At 44.4% G+C, this 13,368-nt stretch overlaps 1 long non-coding RNA gene across 1 annotated transcript; it reads left to right on the plus strand.

Moving 5' to 3' along the window:
• The first annotated feature begins 236 nt into the window (after positions 1–236).
• On the plus strand, positions 237–12,248 carry LOC148150150 (uncharacterized). Its single transcript, XR_015756966.1, has 2 exons — positions 237–2,286; positions 9,694–12,248. It is a non-coding gene; the product is annotated as an uncharacterized LOC148150150 (long non-coding RNA).
• Positions 12,249–13,368: the final 1,120 nt, after the last annotated feature.

Consider the following 13,368-nt stretch of genomic DNA (forward strand, 5'->3'; position numbering starts at 1 on the left):
TTCAATAACAATGTACAAATTCCATTTTCCAAGGCATTATTTTTATAATTCACCAATCAGCTCTGTTTAAGTGGGTAGCATTTACAGTTCCATTGTTGATAGAATGATGATCTGCAATTATTATGCTTGTAAAAAGTTATGTGCTAAGTTAATATTTAATCATGTTACATAAATAGCCCAATCAGTTATTCTAGAGCAACGTATTCTACTATGAACAGTGTTAAGATTCCTAGGAATGTATGCAGTCAAGTTGACCAGAGTAGGTGCAGTTAGTTATATATTTACTCAAGCAAAGCCAGAACAAAACTCACAGTGAACTGTGCAATGCCTCACTTCCTGTCAACTATATTACTCATACCAGCATAAAATAAAGCTGATAAAGCTCAGCCACTCCCCACCGGAAGTACGCTGCTGATTGTTGAAACAGTGAAGCAGAGCATGTTCTGAATTTTGGTAAAACTTTTAGCTAGAAGTTTTATAATATGACAAAAATATTTAGCCATGGATTTTCACTTAAAGGAGCTGTCCATTAGATTTATTCCTGTTTCAGGCCAGTATCTTTTATCTCTCCATAGGTACTGTCTGATTTGCTGATTTTTTTCCCCAATGTTTACAGTTTATTTTTCAGATTTCCAACATTGTTTTGTATCTATAGAAGACTTGTGAGTTGTAGAATTAGTAAAAAGGCAATGTGACTGTATAAAACAGAAACAAATTGATTTTATGTTGTTGCAGGCTTAGTTATAGAGTCATTGAGCACAGAAACAGACCCTTCAGTCCAACTCGTCTGGGACGACCAGACTTGCCAATCTGACCTGGTCCCATTTGCCAGGTTGGGATGGCTAGTCGGCGCAGACGAGTTGGACTAAAGGGTCTGTTTCAATGCTGCATGAGTCTATGATTTGATGACTCGGCCTGCCACAACACAAAAACAATGTGTTTCTGCCAGAGACCAAGGGCTGAATTTTACAAGGATGGCAGAAGTCCCAAAGTGGAGATGACCACATCTTACCCTACCCACTCCCCAACACCACCATTTCGAATTGTAGAAGAAACCAGAGAAGCATTTTCCTGTTGGTGGCTAATTAATGGCTAGTGAACGCTCTCCCTATTGAAGAGAATGACCCATCCAAAATAGTTGCTGACCCAATCAGAGGGATGGCAGCTCTGTGTGCAGCTTCACTGCTAGCGATGGTCAGACTGCAGCTCCAGGACAAGGACACCTCGTTACAATGATGGCTCAAAATCAGAAATTTCTGTGATTTGGAAGTGCCAATGTTGGACTGGGATGTACAAAGTTAAAAATCACACAACAAAATTCAAGATGGCAGTGACCTAGCAGGTCTGAGTCTGCAGAGCTCTGCCCAAGACTCTAGCAAAGTGGGGTGCCCACCCTCACCTCACCTGTTAAATTACTTAAAATAGCTTTTGCACAGCACTCTTGGCCATTTTGCATCCAACTTTAACAGTTTAGTGCTTTTTAAAATGACTAAGGGCAAAAACTCTCGCAGTTCGCAACAGGAAGGGACCCCTCTCCCCAGCAGCAGCCTCAGGGGACTTACCTGCAGAGGCGAGCCTGATCTCTGAGTTTGTGAAAGTGCGAGAGAAGATCAATGCGTCCATCAAGGAGACCCGGTCCAGGTGGGAGTCGATCTCGGTCACGCTGCAGAAGCATGACCGAGAGATCGAGAAACTCAGGCAGCGAATCAGAGGGGCGGAGCAATGGGCCGCGGCCTCGGAGACTGCTGCTGAGTCATCCGTGGCTCAGATCCGGGCTCTGGAGTGGCAAATCTGGACCCTGGAGGAGCATATCAATGACCTCGAAAATCAAAGTTGTTGGAAAAATATTCGGTTGCTGGGCCTTCCCGAATGGGAGGAGGAAGGCCAGCTTGTGGATTTCCTGGAGCAATAGCTCCTACAATTATTGAAGCTGGAGTCGGAGCTGGGACGGTTGTGGGTTGAGCAGGCCCACCGAGTTGCTTTGCGCAGACCCTGGTCGGACCAATGCCCCCGCCCAGTTGTAGTTCGAGTTCAACGTTACAGGGAAAAACAATGCTGCTGCAGGCCTCCAGACTCTTGGGGAAGGGTCCCCATGCCATGATATACAAGGGCTCCAAGATAATGTTGTTTCAGGACTTTTCCCCAGTTGTGGTCCGCAGGAGGAGGGCATTCGATGAGGCGAAGAAGCATCGGAGAGATTTAAATATTCAATATTCTATGCGATATACGGTGACACTGCGCTTCAGTCATGGAGGATCTGTATATAACTTTGGATCACCGGAGAAAGTAAAGTATTTTCCTGGATGTTCTCAAATAGACTGCGGGACTTGAGCTGTATGGACAATGACTTTATTTTGTTCCCCCTTTGTCTACCTTTCTTCCTTTCTCCATCTTTCTTTTGCCCATCTTTCCCTGGGGGTGGGGCACTTGTTCTTTATTCTTTCTTTGGTCTCTTATCCATTGCTGGTGCGGTTTATTTGATGATTGGGGAATGTTTCTGAGTGGGGTTTTCTTTCTTATTTCTTATTTAGTTGCTTAATTCTTGCTGGGATTGTAATATTGTAATCTTACATATTCTATTTTGTGTTGTTTTGATAAGCACATCTAGGTGATAGTGTGGGGGTGGGGTGGGGGGGTCGCCCACTTTTCACTCCTGTTTTATAAGATTCTGGAATTTATTTATTCCATTTTGTAATGCCTGTGCCAAGGGCATGGCCCTAGCTGGGAGAGGTAATGGCGGGGTTATTGGAATGTAGTAGTGCCCCCTGTGAGCAAGGGGGAAAGTCTCCTTTTAAGTATGCTTTATGTTATTTTTATTTAGGAGTATTTTTAATTGTTTTGATTTAACTGTTTGAAAGAATTTTTTTTATATGTGGATTGTTTTTGGTCTTTATTCAATGTCTTTTGGATGGGGTTCTTCCTCCTGGGGGGTCTCAGGCCTGCCTGGACGATTATGGCTAGCCATTCGTTTAAGTGGTGCACCTGGAATGTCAAGGGGAGCCATTCGCCAGTCAAAAGGGTAAAGATATTATCAAGTCTTAAAAAAAGAAAGGGTTGATGTAACTCTTTTACAGGAGACACATCTACTTGATAAGGAGCACTCGAAGCTGCAACAGGGTGGGGTTGGCCAGGTGTTCTTTTCACCTTTCAGCTCAAAAAGTAGGGGAGTAGCCATTCTTATTCAGAAGAGTCTTCCCTTCCAAATGTTAAGCCAGATAAAAGATGAGTCTGGACAGTATATATTGATTAAAGCCCTAATATATGGAGAGGAATATGGGATTTTGAATTTTATTGCCCCCCCCCCCCCGGCACACCCTTTTAAATTTGTAATGGAAGCGTTCTCTAAGTTGATGGCTCTCTGTGTCCGCATTACAATTATAGGGGGAGATTTTAATTGTATCATTGACCCAGAGATGGACAGGATACCTAGGAGTCCTGCGGGCATGTCTCTGAGATTTAGGCAAGTAGCGGATCTGAACAGGGAGCTGGGGCTGGTAGATGTATGGAGGTGTCTCCACCCTTAGGGTAGAGACTTTACTTTCTTCTCTAACCCAGTCAAGTGTCATACCAGAATCGACATGTTCTTTGTCCCCTCGACCCTTTTGAACTCAATATTGTCCTGTAAAATAGGTAATATAATTATTTCTGATCATGCCACAGTATACATGGAAGTTAAGACTAGTGATGATGAGATAGATCCCCAACATTGGCGTATGGGCCCTTTCTTATTGAAGGATAGCAAGTTCATAAAATATTTTTCGCAGGAATTTAAAACCTTCTGGGATATCAACTCAGGCATGGCTGAGTAACCCTTCGATGATGTGGGAGACTGCTAGGGCATACGTGCAAGGCTTGTTTATCTCATATGCTGCGACCTGGAAAAGACAAAAAGGAGAGCAACAGCATGTGGTCGAGGCTCGCCTGAAGGCAGCTGAAACCGCGTACGCTGATAGGCCGTCCATTACTAAGTTACAGAGGATCACAGCCCTTAGGACAGCCTTGAACACCACACTTACTCAAACAGCAAAGAGGAAGATAATATTCGCGAAACAGAGATTATTTGAATACGGTGACAAGCCTGGCTTACCTTGCCAGAAAGAAAAAGGCTGCCCAAGCCATTATGTCTATTAGGAGGAGAAAGTGAGGTCTGCAGATGCTGGAGATCAAAGTTGAAACTTTATTGCTGGAACAGCACAGCAGGTCAGGCAGCATCCAGGGAACAGGAGATTCGACGTTTCGGGCACAGGCCCTTCTTCAGGAATGAGCAGAGAGTGTTCAGCAGGAGAAGATAAAAGGTAGGGAGGGGGGACTTGGAGGAGGCGCGTTGGAAATGTGATAGGTGGAAAGAGGTCAAGGTGAGGGTGATAGGTCGGAGTAGGATGGAGGCGGAGAGGTCAAGAAGAAGACTGCAGGTCAGGAAGGCGGTGCCGGGCTGGAGGGATTCGGCTGAGACAAGGTGGGGGGAGGGGGGATGAAGAAACTGGTGAAGTCCAAGTTCATCCCCTGTGGTTGGAGAGTTCCCAGTCGGAAGATAAGACGCTCCTCCTCCGACCGTCGCGTTGTTGTGGTTTGGCGGTGGATGAGTCCAATGACCTGCATATCCTCGGTGGAGTGGGAGGGGGTGTTGAAATGCTGTGCTACAGGGTGGTTGGGTTGGTTCGTCCGGGTGGCCCAGAGGTGCTCTCTGAATCGCTCCGCAAGTAGGCGGCCTGTCTCCCCAATATAGAGGAGGCCACACCGGCTGCAGCGGATGCAGTAGATGATGTGGGTGGAGGTGCAGGTGAATCTGTGGCGGATATGGAAGTTTCCTTTGGGGCCTTGGAGAGAAGTGAGGGGGGAGGTGTGGGCACAAGTGTTGCACCTCCTGCGGTTGCAAGGGAAGGTGCCGGGAGTGGAGGTTGGGTCGGTGGGGGGTGTGGATCTGACAAGGGAGTCGCGGAGGGAGTGGTCTCTACGGAAAGCTGATAGGCGAGGGGAGGGAAATATATTTGAACAGTTCATCCACTACACTAACACCTTCCACCCCGACCTCAAATTCACCTGGACAGTCTCGGACTCCTCCCTCCCCTTCCTAGACCTTTCTGTTTCTATCTCAGGCGACCAAATCAACACGGACATCTACTACAAACCAACCGACTCCCACAGCTACCTGGACTACACCTCCTCCCATCCTGCCCCCTGTAAAAACACCATCCCATTCTCCCAATTCCTTCGTCTCCGCCGCATCTGCTCCCAGGAGGACCAGTTCAAAATACGTACAACACAGATGGCCTCCTTCTTCAAGGACTGCAATTTCCCCCCCGACGTGGTCGACGGTGCCCTCCACCGCATCTCCTCCACTTCCCGCTCCTCCGCCCTTGAGCCCCGCCCCTCCAACCGCCACCAGGACAGAACCCCACTGGTCCTCACCTACCACCCCACCAATCTCCATGTACAGCGCATCATCCGCCGTCACTTCCGCCACCTCCAAACAGACCCCAGCACCAAGGATATATTTCCCTCCCCTCCCCTATCAGCTTTCCGTAGAGACCACTCCCTCCGCGACTCCCTTGTCAGATCCACACCCCCCACCGACCCAACCTCCACTCCCGGCACCTTCCCTTGCAACTGCAGGAGGTGCAACACTTGCGCCCACACCTCCCCCCTCACTTCTCTCCAAGGCCCCAAAGGAAACTTCCATATCCGCCACAGATTCACCTGCACCTCCACCCACATCATCTACTGCATCCGCTGCAGCCGGTGTGGCCTCCTCTATATTGGGGAGACAGGCCGCCTACTTGCGGAGCGATTCAGAGAGCACCTCTGGGCCACCCGGACGAACCAACCCAACCACCCTGTAGCACAGCATTTCAACACCCCCTCCCACTCCACCGAGGATATGCAGGTCATTGGACTCATCCACCGCCAAACCACAACAACGCGACGGTCGGAGGAGGAACGTCTTATCTTCCGACTGGGAACTCTCCAACCACAGGGGATGAACTTGGACTTCACCAGTTTCTTCATCCCCCCTCCCCCCACTTGTCTCAGCCGAATCCCTCCAGCCCGGCACCGCCTTCCTGACCTGCAGTCTTCTTCTTGACCTCTCCGCCTCCATCCTACTCCGACCTATCACCCTCACCTTGACCTCTTTCCACCTATCACATTTCCAACGCGCCTCCTCCAAGTCCCTCCTCCCTACCTTTTATCTTCTCCTGCTGAACACTCTCTGCTCATTCCTGAAGAAGGGCCTGTGCCCGAAACGTCGAATCTCCTGTTCCCTGGATGCTGCCTGACCTGCTGTGCTGTTCCAGCAATAAAGTTTCAACATCAATTATGTCTATTAGAGAGAGTGCTGGTACACTGACTTGTAACCATAAAAAGATCAATGCAGCCTTTAGAAAGTTCTATTTGGAATTGTATAAGTCACAGGACTGTGAGGCTAGAACTGGGAAGATGGAGCCTTTCTTTAAAAATCTGGCCCTCCTCAGAGCAGGTGTCATTCTTGAATGGCCCCCTGACAACCCAGGAAGTCCAGGAGGTGGTGAGGCAGCTTCAGAGTTGCAAAGCGCCTGGACCAGATGGATTCCATGCTGAGTTCTATAAAGAAATTTTGGGGGAACTGGCTGGGCCACTCATAAATATGTATAACTATTCACACAATCAGGGCTGCCTCCCGCCTTCGTTGAGAGTAACAAATATTTCTCTCATTCTTAAGAAGGGAAAGGCCCCAGAAGACTGCTCTTCATATAGACTTCATATTGTTAAATGTGGATTTTAAAATTATCTCAAAAATGTTAGCATTAAGTTAAGATTGGAGAGGGTTTTACCATTCATTGTAACAGAGGACCAGACGGGGTTTATAAAGGGTGGTAGGTTAACTAATAATGTTAGAAGGGTCTTAAATATGATACAAGCCTGCCAACAGGGAACAATACCAGGTTTAGTTGTCTCCCTAGATGCAGAGAAGGCATTTGATTGGGAAGAATGGCCATATGTTTTTTATACACTGGAGCAGTTCGGTATTGGAGAGGTCTTTACTAAATGGGTTTTAGTATTATATAATGATCCCAAAGCAGTGGTGATCACCAATGGTCTAAGTTCGGATAGCTTTAGAATTGGCAGAGACTGTCATCAGGGATGTCCCCTCTCATCATTATTATTTACGCTAGTGATTGAATTGCTGGAGGAAGCTATACGAACTGACCCTAACATAATGGCTCCGGAGGTTGGATCAGGCAAACACAAAATTACTCTCTATGTGGATGATGTCCTCCTTTCCTTAAGTGATCCTTTGACATCTGTGCCCCGCTTAATTCAAGTGGTTAATCTATTCGGTATGTTCTTAGGTTACAAAATCAATTTTATGAAATCGGAGGCCATGTCATTGGGTGGCCTTGCCAGTATATCCAACCGGAAGGATCTTGTTTTCCCTTTCAGTGGTCACGAGAAGGTTTTCAGTACTTAGGTATTTTTATTACTCCAGTATTTAATCAGCTATATAAAACCAATTATACACACTTATTAGAGAAAATAAGGCAGGACCTTCAACACTGGGAGGATCCCCCAATATATTGGCTAGGTAGAGTAGCCTTAGTTAAAATGGATATTCTACCTCATCTTTTATATCCTATGAGAATGCTCCCCTTGATGCTGCTGAGACAGATATTGTGTAAGCTTTACGGTTGGCTCGGCTCATTTATTTGGAATCATAGATGGACCCTTATCAAATTAGAAAAGCTGCAGCTTCCACAAGCAAGGGGAGGGCTGGACTTTACAGATTTCAGGAGGTAACAACTGAGCTCCCTATTATCTTAAATAGCTGATTGATTGTGGATCACAAGAGACCCAATCTGGTTAGATACAGAGACTTCTCAAGCAAAATGTCCCCTCATCAACCTACTATTTATGGACAAGATGAGAGTTATTATGGACTATTGTAAAAACTCTATTGTATTAAATACAATCAAAGCCTGGAGGATAGTGCGACAAGATGAGGGTAACCTGCAAAACACCTCCCTTTATGCCCCCATAGTGAGAACATTGGGATTCCAGCCAGGGCTGACCGATGCTACATTCAAAACTTGGGAATCCAGAGGTATCTCCTGTTTGGGAGATTTGTTCAATGGGGAGGTCATGATGTCCTTTGAGTAGCTGCGCCAGAAGTTTGGGACTGCCCAGCAAGGACCTCTTTCGGTATTTTCAAATATGAGACTTTATACACAAGAAGACCACACTGATAGTCAATCCTTATAAATTGGATAGGGAAAGGAGAGTGCTTTGGCTGATGGGGCTGCCCTCGGTCAATACTCTCTACCACTCACTATGCAATAAGGTATCGAGGGACATAGAATGGTTATATAAAACCTGGAATCAAATATTAGGGTTGGAAATCTCTTTAGAAATGTGGGAGGATGGCTGGGAAAATGCCAGGAAGATCTCTATCTGCAACAGAACTCAAGCTACTCAATTAAAGATACTTCACAGGGCTCACATGGCACCTGAATGACTCGCAATGTTCAAGGCAGGAGCATCCCCAATGTGTCCTAAATGCAAAATCAAAGTTGATAGTCTCACACATTGTCTGTGGACATGCCATAAGATCTGCAGGTATTTGGATAGAGTAGTGAATGCCTTGACAAAGATTTTGGGTACGGAGATTGGGTTGGATCCAGTGTCCCTACTTTTGGGCTTCCCAAATTCTCCCTCTCTGGACGTATACGGGAGGAAATTATTTGCTATCTTTTCCTTTTGTGCGAGGAAAAATATTTCAGTGAATTGGATATCCGAAAGTCCCCCAGGACTTTCAAATTGGCACAGGATAGTCATGGAATATATACCCCTTGACTTCCTTACTAATATGGTGCACCAAAAAACGGAATTATTTTATAGAACATGGCAGCCGTTTTTGAATTATGATTCGGAGATGCTGGTGTTGGACTGGGGTGTACAAAGTTAAAAATCACACAACACCAGGTTATTGTCCAACAGGTTTAATTGGAAGCACCTGACAATCACCTGATGAAGGAGCGTCGCTCCGAAAGCTAGTGTGCTTCCAATTAAACCTGTTGGACTATAACCTGGTGTTGTGTGATTTTTAACTTTTTGAATTACACCGACACAGATATTTCGGCCATATTGTCCAGGGCTTTTGCTTGGCTGTGGTAATGGTTCTGGCTGGTTTGGGGGCCCCCCGGGAGGAGGAATCCCGTATAAAGACGGGTTTTGTTATGGCTTGAGATAAATCTATTTTGAGTATGTATCTAGTTACTTATTTACCTTTTAGTTTATTGTTAGTAATATATGATATCCTAGTTTATGTTTTGGTCATTTGTAGAATAGATTAGTAGTTAGTATTTTTTAAATTTTACATTGGAGTTATTATTATATTGTAAAGTAGAATACACTAGTTTGTATTATTTTTGTAATTTTGTAAAAAATCTTTAAAATCTTCTTTTTCAATAAAAATATCTATTAAAAAAATCACACAACACCAGGTTATAGTTCACCAGGTGTATTTGGAAGCTTTCGGAGTGCTGCTCCTTCATCAGGTGATTGTGGAGTATAAAATCATAAGACACAAAATTTCTATAGGCTGATGAAGGAGCTGCCCTCTGAAAGCTAGTACTTCCAAATAAACCTGTTGGAATATAATCCAAAATTCTGGAGCTGTTTTAGTCCTTAATTCCAAAATGTGTTTTCCTAAAAAAACAGAAGACTGCTACTGAGACAAGAACAGCTGGTGTGAAAAAACTTGAATGGCCCCCATGGGATGTGACACCTAAAGGCATCAAAGAAACTTCAAACAGACTGGACTATGATCTCTTCTGACTTGTTAGAAGCAGACCCAGAGCAAGGTTCCCAATTCATTACGGTTTTGGATGGGCATCTCAAACTGTTAAGCTTCCATGTGAGAAGGGATGAATGAGTCCCCCTTATTTATTTACCTGCCTCTTGGTTGACTGCAATTAGGCTATTTTTAAAGCACATCCTTTACCTTGGGGTTGCCTTCCTCCCAGACCTAAATGAACTTATGTCCTAAAAGGAGTCAATTTAACTAGACTTGCTTAAAATAATAAAAAGAGTGAGTTTATTAATTGCTGGAAAGAAATGCTAAAGTACCATAATACATATAGTTTGTAAATAAGAGGTGAGTCCAAATAGATGAACGTTATAAAGCTTAAAGAAATATCAATTAGTCTTTGAATTATTCACACCCAGCAGGTAGTTGAATAGAGCAGCCATTACAGTTGGAATTACTGGTAGTGTTGACATTAGCAGTTGAGCAGACAATTTTCGAGATTTTTGGTTTTCTTGGCTGATGGAAGGTTCTTTGTTCTGATTCCCATTTAAACTCATTTGCAGCACTTGATGTAACAGAACATTTTTACCTGCAGCTTGGGGTGACTAAGGGATAGTTCTTTGACTGTGAACTTCATAGCATGCTAATGGTCAAACACAAGCTGGAACAGGCAAACATGTCCATTTCTATTGGCATACTCCAGTCGAGTTGAAACTGGGTTTAACCAATGTCCTTATGTATTCTTCAAAGGAGAAAGAAAACACAAAAAGTGTCTGCAGGTTGGGACATAATCCACATGAGGTAACTTACTGTTGAACATGCACTTGTCAGCCCTGTACTATCTTTATCGACCCAAGGGTTCACAGTCTGGTCTGTTTGAACTTAACTTGATGCCATTAGGTTATATCCCATCGGTCCCATACAGATCTTTTGTATACCTGCAGTTATCTTGTCTCTTTTAAAAACACACTTTGGAATTAAGAGCTAAAAATATCCACAGTCCTCTTGGGTTCTCACCCGTGTCACGACAGATATGTCAGAGATTAATCTGTATAACCTGTTTTTCACTTTTAACTTTTTGGATTCAACTCTTATTTTTAATCTGCGTGTATGTGTCATGTTCATCTTTCTTCTTGCATGTAAGAATTAATAAGCTACCTCCATTTTTAATTCAAGGAAGCCTGGTTAAATTGGTTCCATTTAAAACATAATTTCATTTATGTTTGGGAAGAAGGTATCCACAAGGAAAATGATATTTTTTAAACTAACCTTGCTGCAACCAACTGAGGGGGTATCTTCAATAAAAAGGGGGGCCAGTCCATCCCTCCTTACTCAGGAGCTTGACAGTTTGAGATATTCCATCTGGAACTATGACAAATTGAGAAGTCACCCAAGGGTCTGGTAGAAAGGACCTCAATGACCAAGAAGCGATCAAAGAGAGGGAGGTTGAGGATGAGGGATGCCAGGGATAGGCAAGCAACGCCAGCTGCCCTTCTGCCAGTGATTGGTGGCAGGTTAAGTGGAATATGATCATGCTGCTCAGCTCTTACTCGACTGGGGGTGCCCTCCATACATTGCCTAATAAGAAAGATCCCAACTTTGGAGCTCACCAGGCCTCATTGTATAATCTCCCAACCTGGTACTGGACTGCTGGACACAGGTAAAATGCCTATGACGGTAGAAAAAAGACCAAAGTGGCTCAATTATGCTACTGGTGGGCAGCCGAGTTATCCATGTTGGTAAGATAGCATGATTATGGGAATACATTAAGGTAGCTTTCCTACCTCCTGACCTGTCACCAAGACTTGGTAAAACACTCACATAAGCCTGTACATAGAATCAAAGTGACCACAAAGCATTCCATCATACAGAGTACATCCAAGAGCAATAAATACAAACAGTGAAACATGTATGAGACAGAATTAATTTCAGATATTTTCCACACCACATTTTTCTTCATTAAGAAAATGTGGAGGAAGGAAATTATAATAAATATGTTTGTTAAAACAAAGCAATTTAATGATGCAGATTTGAACTTAACCTTCATGCAATTTACTCACTGTACAAAATCATTTCATTCACATTATCTGATAACTTAATGTTTTTTTCTAAGCACAAATTCCAATGTTGCCTATGTTATTTCCATTATTCAGTTTGAACAAATGGGTTATTCAGTCCTTTCTGTGCATGAAAAGTATTTTCCAGTTGTCCAGTAGAGGTTGTATTTTTTGCAAGTGCTGTTCATTAGGAGCCAGTATATTATTAGAATCTAAATGCCAAGAACTGACATGTTCAATGAGGGGCTTAGATGTCTAACTCATCTTCCTTGTTACATTTGAAGCACATGAAATCTGTTTACTTAAAATTCATATTTGCATGGTTTATTGGTATTATACCTATTTGTTCTGATTATAACTTGCTATGATACCTATATGACAATAATGCTAATAAAATATTGATAAAATGATATTTGAATGGTGACTCGCTTAATGTCTCAGTCTCTACGTTGATTGTGCTGAAGATTTGTAATTGCGTATTAGCTGCAATTAGAAATCAGTCAAAAAATGTGCCGCTGGAAATGCACAGCAAGTCAGGCAGCATCCGAGGAGCAGGAGAGTCAAAGTTGCGGGCATTAGCCTTTCATCAGGAATGCTGGGGTGTGGGGAAAATGGGCTGAGAGATAAATAGGAGGGTGGGGGTGGGGGGAAGGTAGTTCGGAAGGTGATAAGTAGATGCAGGTGATAGTGAAAGTTTGGAGGGGAGGGTGGAGTGGATAAGTGGGAAGCAAGTTGAACAGATAGGACAGTTCAAGAGGTACCAAATTGGAAGTTTGGATCTCAGATGAGGTGGTGAGACGGGAGATTAGGAAACTAGCGAAGTTAATGTTGATGCCATGTGGTTGAAGAGTCCCAAGATGGAAGATGAGGTGCAGCCCTCCACTCCCTCTGCTCCAACCACAACCTCACCATTAAACCAGTGGGTGGTGGGAGCGTGGGGTGTGGTGCAGAGGTGGTTTGGTGCCTGGATCTCTACACTGCTGAAGCCTGGTGCCAACTCACGGACAGCTCCTCCTATTGCCCCATCAACCACGAACATACCTCCAATCACAAAACCATCAACTCTCAGACCACCCACAATCTCATCAATCTCCCATCCACAGCCTCCAACCTCAACGTCCTGAAATCCCGCACCGCTTGGTTCTATCTCTTACCCAAAATTCACAAACCATGACTGCCCCAGTCTACCTATTTTCTCCACCCGCTCCTTCTGCACCGAACCTATCTCCTGATATCTCAATGCCATCCTGTTCCCCCTTGGTCCAGGAACTCCCCACATCCATTCGGGACACCACCCACACCCACCACCTCCTCCATGACTTTAATTTCCAAGTCCCCAAAGCCTTGTCTTAACCTTGAACATCCAGTCTCTATACATGTCCATCCACCATGGCGAAGGCCTCCAAGCTCTCCAATTCATACTCTCCCACTGACCCAACCAGTACCTCTCCACCGACCCATTAATTTAATTGGCAGAACTGGTCCTCACCCTCAACAACTTCTCCTTCAAATCTTCCCACTTTGTTTGCC

The sequence above is a fragment of the Chiloscyllium plagiosum genome, unplaced genomic scaffold (genome assembly GCF_037043375.1).
Source record: "Chiloscyllium plagiosum isolate Xiang-an unplaced genomic scaffold, Cpla_swu_hap1 HiC_scaffold_4, whole genome shotgun sequence".
Taxonomy (NCBI): domain Eukaryota; kingdom Metazoa; phylum Chordata; class Chondrichthyes; order Orectolobiformes; family Hemiscylliidae; genus Chiloscyllium; species Chiloscyllium plagiosum.